We start from the raw sequence: 13,306 nt of genomic DNA, 5'->3' as shown, positions 1-13,306 counted from the left end.
GGAGCTCAGCAGTAATCTTTTTGGAGGAGGAGTCTTCCTTGAATAGTTATTTAGGTTAGCCTTAAGAAATAGCACCAAGCAGCACACAAGGGCTACAATCAAAAGAGCTACCAGCTTTGTTACCCACATGAACTAACCAGTCCCCATACACGCTGAGAGGTGTAGGAGGAACAAACACCTCCAGTATCCTCAGTATAGAAGTAGTTGCCCATAGAAGACAATTCAGCAGGGTGTTCTGTTAATGAGATGCTGCACCGCTGAGCTCTGAATGTTGCACATACTTTAAATGGGAAATGAACCTCATTTTTAAGCCAGGAGATCCTTGAAATAGGACTCTTACTTTGAAGGGTTTAGAATTTCATTTCCAAGGAGAGTAAAGAGTGTTTCACCACATGTAGCTCTTTAAAGAAAAAGCTGAAGCTGCATTTTGATAGTGAGGCAATAAGCACTGACTAGCGTCCAAGGAGAACAAGCTACTCTCACAAGGTTCAAAAACCTGGCTTATTTCATACTGATTTCAAGAACAGGAGAAACCCACTATGAGATTTAAACTGGGGACATTGTGCAAGGAAATTCGTATTGAGAGCAAAAAGCATCCTTAAATCAGCACCATTATGCAGCAAAGTGCAGCTCCCTGCAAGGAGGCTTCAGGTCTCAGAAAAAAAAGCATCCCCTTCCACCTCTCTTTACAGACAGATTACGACACAGATGTCTCAGAAATTGAGCCAGATGTTTTTAAATGCCTCAGATTACATATGCACACATGCCATTTGGTACACAACTGGGGAGAAACATGAAAGGCTGCATGTAAACAGCATAACTTCTGCAAAGGTTTGAAAATTTGGGTCAAGCTTTGCACCACCTACCAAAATAAAGCCATACACTGCTGTAATTTTTTTTCTGCAACAACCTGAGAGCTTTGCTAGTTCATGCAAAACCATTACCGATGTAAAACACAACTGAAAAGATCCTTGCAAAAATGTACTCTAGTTAGATCATCTCTTTTATTCAGCAGTAACATGACAACTTAGTGATGATGATGCAGCCCACGCTGCTCTGCACCATTAGAAGACCTTGACTGTTTTGCAAATACAAATCACTGAGCCAGCTAAGCTGTGCTGAGCACCTCCCTCACCTCCTCCCACCCACCCTGGCTGGGGCCCAAACCCCTCTGTCCCAGTGCCAACCACTTCCCTCCAGCACTCATCTTTCTGTCTTTCAGCTTAAACAGCTACTCATCCTGTAGTTTTCCTGCCGTTTTCAGAAAGCCACCATCCCACTCGGATCTGCCATGGTACCGCTTAGGAAACGCTGTCTCACACAGGCAGCATCACACCTTGGCAGTTCACACTGGGCTCACTTCAGCAGGCGGTGGCTGCCCGGGGCCGCGTGCCTCTGTAGAGGCTGGCCTCGCCTGCCAGCACCTGTGCTGGCCACGCGGCTTCACGGAGCAGGAGGAGGCTTTAGGTGTTTAGCCACAGCGTTTGGACCCTCTCAAGGGTCCAGGCATAGACCAGTCCCACAAAAAGTCATCCCACCTGGAGTTCCAGCTTTTTCTCGCCCTCCGGTCACGCGCACCCTGCACAGGCGCGTGGCACATGCCGGCTCCCACCACAGGAGGTGGTGTCGAGGAATACAGGCGGTTCTGGAGGAGTTGTGGTGGGAAGTCAGATGTCCATGGCCATCGCTGCCAAGGCTGCTGAGTGAGGACAAGCATGTGGTAGGAGCTGTGAGGGTTCAGGTTAGGCAAGGCGGGGTATGCGGGGAGAGAAATAAACAACATGTTTTAAAACATAGCCAGACATTACTTTTTTGAAGAACATACAACATTCTAGAAGTACATTTTCATAAAAATTGAGCATTTCTTGTGTGACCCTTCCATCTCTAAAACCCAGAGGTGAGTATATGAGTTTGCAATATTGTGACACGTACAACTTCTCTGGAGCATGAGAAAAGGACCAAGATCTTGGCTTTTCAGCCTTAGGTGTGAGCAGACTTTCTGAGTAGCACAGCTTGTTCTCTTCATCATGAAGTTTAAGGGCACTGATACAATATATCTTTAGAAATATATAACACTCTGATTATAAAGTAAATTATTATGTCTAGATTAATGGAGCTATCTTTGTTATTTTTCAACTCTGGCATGACCTGACAATCTAAAACTTGGAGAAAATAATTTTAAATGAAAGAAAGCAAGTACTTTGAAGTGAAATCATATTTTCCAGTTATCTATTCCTTGAGGAGCTCAGGTTATTTCAGTCTTCACTAATAATTAAATTTTAACGCCTTTGTGCATCAGGATTGATAAACAGAAATAAAAGTATGTTAATCAGCATGTCAAAAGTAACGCAAAAAACACACAAAGCATGGAGGGAAAAAGTTCTCATTCATGAGAGTCTTTTAACTCTGGACTTTTTAATATCCTGAATTGTCTTAATGTTTTGTCATAGTAATTAATATCACCATCCATGTTTAGAGGCACTATCTTCAGTTCATACGTGTGTAGAAAGAACTTTTCAGACCCAAACACACGGGTTGTATGCTCTCTTTGTAAGTCTAAGGCAGGTCTACTGTTATTCAAATGTTTTCTACATTGTAGCAAAACTGTAAAGTTGATTAAAAGTGCAATCCTATTACTGTTGCAATAACTTATTAGTAGTAGCCTGCATAGTAATATCCTGAAAAATATGTAGGTTGCCTGCATGAAATCTTAATCTGTATTGGTCATTGTGTAATAATGAATTATGAATTCTAATGCTGTATTTATCAAAATATTGCTTTTGAAAAGACAAATAAATAATCAGAGCCTTTGAAATTTTAAGAGGTGATAGATAAACAAATACAGTTATTTTGTGTTTTGGTGTGAACATCTTTTGGACATTTTTGCTGAATGATGCGATAGTATAAGTCAGTTTAAAAAGTGTTTTCAGCTAAAACACTGGCTAAATCTGTCACATTGGTTATGCCTGCATAGCACATTGCAGAAAATCTAGTGTGCCTGACAAGGATTGTGTTGGAAAATGAGCATCTATTATCTGTGTTTTCCCATCTAATGGCTGCTCTGTCATGAAGATAAATGCACAATGATACCTAGAGCAAGTCTGTGCGTAGCAATAAATATTGTTGATGAAAACTATCACGAAGCAGCTAATAGCTTTAATTATTTGATACATTAATTTATTAGTTCTCATTTTTGCTGAGTGCTACATGCCAGCTGTTTGAGTCATCTTATTAATATTCTGATTAAAAGAGTAGGAAAGTAAAGCATTACACCAATTAAAACCCCACTTACAGGAGAGCATATTATCATCCAGTATATCTCAGAAAGGAATTGTGACATAAGAAACTGCTGTGGAGTGTCAGTTTTTAATTTTATTACAATAATTAAAAATAGACAATAATAGATAATATTTTTTAAGGGCAAGATAAATCAGAGGGGATAAACTTTTGCAAATCTTTACCATGTTCCCAATATATGAATATGAAGCTGCTAAAGCTCTGACTGCTGTGATTAGAAGGAGGTATTTCTAGTTGTCAGAATATTTAAACATCTTATGCAATTGCACATGACACTTAAGTGGACAAGACTGCATATTCCTTTTTTAAACTTCATAGGTTATAAGGCTTTTTATAGCTGAGAGTCTCCAGACTCCCCTGGAAACAGTAATCAGCTCTGCAGTTGCATTTATCTAATTAACAGTGCAATCTAGTAAATAGAACTGGAATTCACAGGACTGGTGTTCATTCCCTCCTTCTGTAGCATAGGCAAATCATTTGACTTTCCTTGGCATCAAGTTCTCCATTCTTCACTGGCAATAACAACTCTTGCTCTGAAGAGCTTTGAGACACCTACAGGGCAGCGATTTTATGCCCATTCTAGAGCTAGCTCAACAAGAGCACCGTGAAGTATTTCATCCACATTCAAAACAATAAATCAATGTAGATTCAGAAACATATCCCGATTCCCAGCATCATTGTCTTAAAAAAAAAATCTAAAAAAACCCCCCAACTCTCATGTTTCATGTTTTGTAGGAACTATATAAATGTTTTACCTTTTTACCTTTGCATTGTAACTTACGTTCACATGAACTCTGAATGTTCATCTCCTGAGAGATTCTACACCATTTACTTTGCACGTTGCTGTTTTGCTCTCCTATAGTAGAGTATTATCCTAGTATCTTACAACTCTTGGTTTTGAAAAATGCACGCAGGAGGAATACATAATGCCATGTAAATAGAAACTTGGGTTTACCTTTACCTGTGGCCACTGTAACATAGCTGACTAAGTCCCACTTACTAAGTGGGACTCCCTTTTTTTAGTTGCATACCCATTCCATTTTAATATCTTTTATAATCGTGTCATTAAAGATTGGTGATGTTCCTATTGCAAACACTATTTTAAGCTGTTTAGAAGTTGATCAAAACATATATTCCCAGTAGGTTTTGTTACTACTTTTTTAAAATGCCCCATGCAGTTGGCTTTAAGCCAAAGTAACAAGAAGAAAGTTTGCAATATTCAAATTATTTTAGATCACAAATAACTTCAGAAGTGTTTGAAATTTAATTTGATATGCATATGACATCTTCTGTATAAATACAATAAATACAACTAAGTCTTTAAAGCTTTAAAAAACTAGCCATTACAATGCAAAATTATTACTTCAAATTCAAAGAAATTTTCTACACAGTGTTTCCTGTATACAGCAGGTATTGTAAAATAAAATTTGCAGAAGCAACCTTACTTCATCTTGAGTGATAAACTGAATATCAAAAATTTAGCTGTGTCTAACACCAAAAATAGGACATATGTTAATAATCTGCAACCACTATGCTGCTTTGGGCAATAAAAACCCATTGGTCTCCTCTTCTTTATCAAACACATCATGAACACTTTTGCTGAAATTGCCAGGGAATACAGACACATGCACAAATGTATCGTGTGTTCAGCGAGCAAAAAATTAGAAGAGAATAGTTATTATTTTTTAGATACTGTCATTAAATAACATAAGATTACGATTTAAAGTTCTCACTCAGCAGCTCTCCGAGAGGATTTGAAGTTTCATCTAATGAAGAACTTCAGGATCGAGGGCAATGTGGATGTTTTGAGGAATACCAGTACACCCAGTACTTGTCCTCAGATTAGTACTGTTGTGGAATTAATAACATTATCGAGAGAAACCACCAACACATTCTCTCCCTCTCCCTCTCCCCTTTACTAAAAGAATTTAGGAAAATAATTGTTGGAATAATTGTAATCCCGCAAATCATTAAGAAGTATTTTCAGATTCAATTATCTTCTCTGCTTTTGCTGCCAAATAAAGTAATGTGTGTGGGGCTGTTTCACAGGTTTTGAAAGTCTACAGTGCAGCATTCGCAGGGAAGAATGGCAGGAAAAGAAACTTTTGTCTGTAAACAAAGAGAGACTATTTGTATTCTTTAATGCCCAAAACATTACTGCAAATCAGACACCCTAGCAGCTAAGGAATCAGTCTTTTATAAAATTCATGATCATGTATTTGAATTGCTGACTTTTGCATGCTCCTGCTTTGGTTTCCTCTTCTGCCTTTTTGTGCTCTCTAAAAGCGTATTTGTTGCAGGTCTGTTTAGTAGTTCTTGGAAACTGTTAAGAAAATGCTGCTGTCATGCATGAAGCCGAAAATGCTGCTGTTCAGGCAAAGCCATCCTGCTGGCTTTTTGGATAGGATTGCACTGCCTGACCGTAAGATGCCTGGTGCCACTGCTGAGGAGCGATGGCAGCTGGTGGTTCCCTAGAGAGGCAGCAAGCCAGGACCAGGAGGGGACGGTGTGGGGAAGGGGGATGGTGGGGCAGCAGGGCAGGGAGCTCCCCAGCCCCCAGTCCCCAGTCCCTCCGGCAGCGCCCAAGCCAAGAGCAGAGGAGCTCTGGTGGCAGTAACAGGGTCAGCCCCAGCCTGCAGGCTGCCAGACGAGCCTCTGGTGGTGAGGCCGGTCTGGGGTTCGCACCAGGAGGTCCAACATGCCAGGCCAGGGTGGGCTGAGCCCACCGGCTCACCCTGGCAAGGACCAAGGCGAGGGCCTGAGTTCAAAGGCGCTCCCAGCCTGGTGGGCAGAGGGTGCTCGCATGAGGCTTTTCACAGCTCCTGCTCACAACCCGGGGCCTTCCACAGGAGCCGCGTCCACTGTCGCAGAGCCGCAGCGGGTCAGAGCAGCTGTGGAGCACAGGCCGGGAAGCGGTGCGCTGGGCAGAGCGCCTGCAGGCAGGGGGGTGCACCCTGCCCACAGCAGCCAGCACACCCCGAGGGGGACGGGCATCCCCCTAGCAGCCCTCCTGCCTCACTCCCACCGTCCTCACTCTCTCACAGGTCTTTCAACGTACCTATCTACCAGCTTCGTGTAAATGTCTCAAGTGCCCTCCGGCACCTCTAATGGCAGTAGCTGCTTGTATTTACGGAACCAAATCCCACCCTCCAACTGCTCACAGGGCCTTTTGATGACCACTTCATCTTCTGGATCTGAGGAGTTTATGTGCTTCGCTGGTTTTTATTGATAGTGGTTACATCCAAACTCTGACCTTGCTGTTGGCACTGGATGAAAAAAAAACAAAACCACACACACCACCAAAACCCTGTAGTTTCAATTGCTTCTCTTCCTAGTTAAGGAGAGAGAAGACAGATCATGTAAGGATGTTCATTTATCTCCAGGAAGCTGGAAATAATGGCACTGCAGTTTACAGCTTTGTAAGTGGGATATGAATGATAGGGGTATGTAGTCCCTTTTGAGCAACTGAAGCGATGCTATAGCTTATTGCTGTCCTGAGATTATCCTCAAATAGGAGAAGGGTCATACCAATTCAGCAATGCTCCTCCATAAGCAAAGCAATAAGAAGAATGGGGAAAAATTTTTCCCCTGCTTTGGGAATCATCCTTTTTTTGAGAAGTATAACATTGGAACCATCAAAATTAGAAGATAGAAAGGTTAATCAATCACTTCCTGAAGCCAAGGAGGATTGGAAGGTATAACCATAACTCTTAGTTAACTACATCTGGATTTGTTTTCTGCCATTTTAACAGGCAATCCGGTGTTGTTTCTGCCAAAGCTACTGTGGCTTCTCTATCATGCAAGAGTATCAGTTCCAAAACCCAGTTCTCCCCCTTTGTCCTTTTGACAGATTTGATGTATGTATTCTCATTATCTTTTACTAATTAAATCCAAGGATTTTAGACAAAGATAGAGATGGAAAATGAGAAAGCACAGACACAACTTGTGAAACTGAGTAACTTTCTACCTCTGCTATCCTTATTCCATGGTTTAAATAAAATTTGTTCTGTAGAGGGTTTTGCATTTCCAGTAGTGAAACATAATCAACTAAGCTTACCCAGGTGGATGCCAGGATAAATTAGTACCTCTTTATGGGAGACAGAGATCACCATCCGTTTTGTGGCTGTGCACTGGGGAGAACTCTGAAAAGTAGCTGCATCTTCTTGTAGAAACTCTGAAGGCTTTTCCTGCAGTTCAGTTAGAACTGGCTTAGCTTTGAAGTAAGAATTGTGCAGAAAGAACAGAAATTACTCATAGTAAAACAATCTAAAAATTCTAGTGGAAATTTTCAGCAAATTCAGTACCTCCATTACCCACCTATTCATTCACTCTCCGATAACTTAAGAAAACCGGTTTGATAAAAAATCAAGTGTCACTTCAATTGTACCTTTACAGGCATTTCTAAGACAAGTCAAGATGGAGATGTCTGCCTTCAGAAACTACTCTCACTTGGTCAATGTTTATTTCCTTGTATTGCTGGCAATATAATTAATCACAACATTGTTTCAACTTTGCACCAGAGATCTTTGTGTTAATGTTTGTCATTTTATGACCATGGTTTTGACACAGTAAGATACGCTTTAGGCTTGTACTTGTCTACACTGATTTATTTGGTCTTAACTTCCAAATGTGCCTTGGTAGATAAACACAAACCACTTTTCTTTTCATGCTATCAAAGCATCTACCTTGTCTTGACTTGACAGTATCCCAGTACAGTTTTACTGATCCCACTACAGCAAACGCTGAATTGGCATCACTTCAAAAAAACAAATCAATATGAATATTTCATTTAAAAGAGCAGTAGCTGTTTTTCATATCAGGTATGCCTGTGATTTAAAACCACTGAAGAAACCTGATCAACACTGGCACGTGCATTCGTGGTAGCAAAACATTTAGAAATGATTTGGCAGTAACTGTATCTGGTAGCAATAAATTCTAATAATAATCCAACAGATTTTTATTAATAGATTTTATTGTTAGAATAGAAGTACAGTAATAGAATAATAAATTATGTTAATAGATCTAATTGGAAGGGGGAGAAAGCTAAGTGACAAAACCTCCAAGTTAGTTATTAGCCACTGGTTATTCAAAGGAATAATGTACTTAAGTTATAAAAATTTGAGGTTTTGTCATGTGCTGTGCAACACTGACTGTAACAGCAATAGTGGTAACATTTCAGAAGAAGCCTGACTACTTTTAAGTTTTCCCCATGCCCTTATATCCTTATTCCTAATATTTACTTTAGATGAGTAAAATCTCATGAGTCAGTGGAGCTCCACATAGAGATCTTTCACAAGTATATATTGCATTTTTAGGATCATTTCCAAACAATGGAAATAATTTGTTGTTGCTAACTCTGGCAATTTGAAAATTTTTCAATCATGGTCACATATTCTGATACAACTGGAAACAGTTTTAAACATTTGCATTTGAATGAGATTAAGTGTTTTGCATTCCCCAATTCCATTAATGTCTATTTGACAAAGTGTGGGAAAAATATTACTAATACCTTCACAACTGCAGAGTTTTTCTTGTGGATGCAAATACACATACTATATGTACGTGTAGATGCCAGTATTATTCTTAGACATACACACAAGCTTCCTCATTTGTGGTAATTTCTTTTATATTCTGTGATTTATTGATTAAATGATCACATTTTCAGAGAATAATGCATGTTGGTTACCAAATCCTTATAGTATTCATAGGAACTAATTCTGTATTTAATGAGAAATTGCTTGTGCTTAGCTTCAATTTACTGAACTTATGTAGTGAGATGAACCCTCCTAATTTTTTCACAGCATTTCAATATGCTGTTCACAACTCGCTATAGACAGACAACCACTGCATATATTGAAGCTACCTATAAACATCATTACTGAAAACGTGGGTTTCACCATGCTTGGGTTTTTATTCACTTAATATGCAGAGACAGACTATTCCGTTGGCATGTGTGCTGAAAACTTCCTCATAAATGTATTCAAGTAACATTCTATACTAGATAAGAAGTACCAAGGAAACAGATGCATTACAAAACAGCCAAGAATAATTTCTTCAGCCACCAGACCTGCATGCTTTCAAAGTTATGAACAATAGGTGGAAACTAAGGTCAGAAAATTCTCATGATTTCAGTAGTGCTATCCGCACAAATTACTGACAAACAGTACAGAAAATTCACTGCAGCAGAAGCAGGGTCAAAGCTTGCATCAGTACTTTAGAATAGACCAAAATGTTGTGTAATATATTCAGAGTTGTCAACCCACCAACCTGTCCAGGGACTATGATACTCATGATCTGGGAGACAAAAAGGAGAAAAGCGAAGAGATGGCTTTAAAAAGAGAGAGAGGGAGAGAGAAGGCTGTAAAAAATGACAGTACAAAAAGAGCACGCTGAAGAAAAATAGTGAGGGGAGAGATCACACACTTGAAATTAAAGACTTCAGAATTCAAGAAAGGAAGCAAGAACCTCTACTAAAAAGTTTGCTTTCTGTGGCTTCATCGTTAATAGTCTTTATGTTGTTCCCACAAGCAATGAAAATTTCATAGTAAACCCAGACTTTGGTGCAGAAAGTGAACACCATCGATCCCAGATCAAAAAAGGTGTCCTTTTGAATATCTTCATTTCTTTTGCTTAAGTCAACAGCCTGTCCTTTCTTATATTTTATGTGGCTGACCTGCCTGACTAAAATGCTACTGTAGGTGAGCTGCACAAAAATTAAGGTAGCACAAAGAAAAGTACAGAATGTGTTTTCTGCCCTCTTGGATGGCCTTGGGGAAAGACAGGAGGCTAAAAGAAATTGTGTTTTAAGGCCAACAGTGTATTGTTTTTCTGTCTGCGCAGTAGGCAGACCAAAAGCCCTGTGCATGCTCTCTGAAGCTCCCCACTCAGTAACCAGAAAGAACATAAGCCAAGAGCACAATGCTGTGCCTGAGGTGGCCCTCCAGATTTGAAGGGAACGAGACTTGCATTTCTATTACTGTGTCTATATTGCTGCTTCAGAACAAAAATCAGTCTATCTCCCTTCTTTCAAGAAGCTGCAAAGAAGGTAAAGTTGAGTTTCGGACAGACTACAAAATTTTCATGTATTACTCGGATTTGAACATTTAAGGGGAAAGTAGACATTGGTCAAACAACTGTGCTACTCTCAATACATTTCATTAAATACACAATATAAATTCTATTAAATACTAGCACATCGCTTACCCCTTGAGCTGCCTGAGCTAGTCGAAAGGCTGAATATTTTCCCCTTGTTTTCCTTCTTTATTCCGTTTCCAGCGTGACTTGTGGCAAGGCATCCCTCATCACCATTCATAGAACTCTTCTCCTAAAAAAGAGGCTTCAGTATTTTATTAGTGATTATTTTAGAAAATATGTTTACATTTTAATTAAAAATAACATCATCTCTTACTAATTGCAGCTGTTTGTTGGTTTGGAGGGGGTGGGGGTTTTGCCCCGAAGGCAGAAAAGCTTCAAATAGCTCTGTACGTCTATCTACATGTAGCTTTTTCCCGTCTCCTTTGTATAGCATTTTAAAGATCCTGTAATCTGACTTTAGCTAACTTTGTAAATGGATGTAAATGAAAATAACATCTAAAAAATTCCTTTATTTTACTTTAAATCTTTCACTTCCTGCAGTAGCATAGATCCGGAGACTCAGAAATCTCTTTGGTCAGAAATACTCCCCCAAAAGGCCTGCAAAGCTTTCACAGCAAATCAGATACCTCTCTTTTGTTTCTCAAATGATCAGTTTGATGTCCGGTCTTCTAATTAAGGAAGATCTGCCAGCAAACTCGTGGCTGGTTCAGCCATACAAGCCTTAGTATCACATGCGATTACTTCAGAGTTAGTCTTTTTCCTTGCATCACTTCTCCATGTCTCATTCTTTGATGAAAACTCAATACCTGATGCCTTTCAGATTAATTCAAAGTAATTTTTCATTATTATTGCTTTTAACGATGAAGCTAAGGTAGAGCTCATCCAACACCTCTCAGCAGTGGATGCAACATTTCACTGCTTGGAGTATAAGAAGGGGCGAAGGGCATGGCAGATAGGAGAAGATAGGAGGGGTACAACAGGCAGGAAAGCCCTCTATTGCCAGGCTCACTGCTCCTGCTGCTTGGAGAAATAAAAAAAGGCCAAGGGCCAGGCACACGCTGGGGCTCCACCAGCCCCACCTGCACCCACCAGCACCAGCTGTGGGCTTCCATGCAGAGCAAGGGGTCTGCAAGGTCCCGGCCCCTCCTGCCCTGCTCAGTAGCCCCCGAGTCGCTGCCTGCTCCGAGTAAAGCCTAGAGCATCTTCTGAAAGAAAAGGTGGTATAACATGTATCCTAGAGAAATACTGTGTTAACATTAGAAACATTGTTGATTTTCATAATAATTAATATACTTGCCTTGCTTTGGTCTTGGCAGCATGTCAACTACTTCTGTTTAAGGCATAAATTTTCTTTTAAAGTGCAGTGACAGTACTCCAGTGAAAGTACTTATGCTGGTGATGTGCTACACTCGTTAGTTGTAGCTAATCCAATTCATAAACTGATCAAACATAATTAATATTAAAGTTTGAAAAGTAATCCTAACCATGCTTTCAGAAAGGTCAAAATGCCATTAGAGTTGGTCAGAATAAGATTAAAACAAAACTGGCAAAAAGTAAATAATGGGATTTCATAACATCTTCAGAATTGTTTTATTTAACTTCCAAATCACCACAGTTGCTATCTACATGATACATATATGTGTGTACATGTGTGTGTGTAAGAGAAAGAGATACAAGGATGAAACTAAGGGAAAGCAAGCTGTAACAGTACGAGACTTAACAACTCTAGAATATTCAGCTACATAGTCATTTGCAGAGAACATCAAAATCTACCCAGTTTTACTTAACATGTTTCTGTGGGCAAACTTTTAAAAGCATGCAGGAATAATGAAGGAGAAGCTTCTGACCCATCCCTTCTTTGAGTACATTTGTAAAACTTCCTAACGAGAAATAAATGGTTTGCTTTAAAAACCAGCATCTATAGCGTTGTATCCGGAGTTGGCGTAGACAGCAATGATTGGAGATGTTTGGTAGCAGCCTGCAGCGGTGCAGCGGGCTGGGCAGCCAGCCTGTAGCAAAGCACCACTTCAGCCACCCATCACCAGCCATCTGTCACTACGGATCCGAACCACGACTTACGGCCTCTTAAAATAACAAGCCATAGTTGTCAAAATAAGTTTTCAAATAGGAAAGCTTTTGGAAAAATAAATCTGTTTTATTGAATACTTGGGAAAATTTGGATAATGTATTCTTGGCCAAAAACAAAGTGTAATATCTCATCTGCTTTTTAAGAAGTAGTATTTATTTAACTACTGAATTCCACTCAATTACTTAATGTGAAGAATGGTCAGTACTGATGGGACAAATATTTCACCATTTCATTGTCTGAACTGTGGGAAGCATCCCAGCAGCGAGCAGTCTAGAAAAAGCAGGTTCAGTAGCTGGACCATCAGAAAAAGTATTTTGGGTTTGCGTATTGATACGGTTAAATATATACAATATGAATAATAAAGTCATCTTTAGAGATACATAGCCTCAGTTATAAGAGATTGGCTTTTAAAATCCAGTTCATTTTTTTGGCCTGTTCTATTTTCCTGGGTTGTTAATCTCATCACATTTATTTGGTGGTGATTTACTGTCCCTTGTACATAACGTAAATGCAACTTTTTTGTAATGTATATATAGAACATTAAAATTCAGATATATGGCTGTCATCAATGTGTTGTACCTTAATATTGAAATTTTGACATTACAATTCAGACAGTGCACAACAACATTAAAACCATAGCTTTTAATAAAAATCTTTGATTACTAAAGGAATCACTGAAAAAAACTATTTTACTGTTTTCTCTCAATTGCATCTATGAGTTTCTAACACACTGCATTATTATCTGGCCCACTTGAATGCAGAACATTAGAAACCAGCTGTCAGACAGTCTTTCTAGAGTGACAATATTATTTTTCTGAAATCAAG

General features: G+C 39.5%; 1 protein-coding gene and 1 long non-coding RNA gene across 6 annotated transcripts in view; one reads left to right on the top strand and one right to left on the bottom strand.

The window, feature by feature from the left end:
* Positions 1-13,306, top strand: part of NTNG1 (netrin G1) — a 158,793-nt gene that overhangs the window by 142,805 nt on the left and 2,682 nt on the right. The window lies entirely within an intron of this gene.
* On the bottom strand, positions 1,538-8,909 carry LOC114012105 (uncharacterized). The gene is made up of 2 exons (XR_003554381.2): positions 7,383-8,909; positions 1,538-1,727 (listed from the first exon to the last, which is right to left on the bottom strand). It is a non-coding gene; the product is annotated as an uncharacterized LOC114012105 (long non-coding RNA).

This window comes from Falco peregrinus, chromosome 10 (genome assembly GCF_023634155.1).
Source record: "Falco peregrinus isolate bFalPer1 chromosome 10, bFalPer1.pri, whole genome shotgun sequence".
Classification (NCBI taxonomy): Eukaryota; Metazoa; Chordata; class Aves; order Falconiformes; family Falconidae; genus Falco; species Falco peregrinus.
The sequence above is the reverse complement of the archived record's forward strand: the minus strand, read 5'-3'. Positions and strand labels throughout refer to the sequence as shown.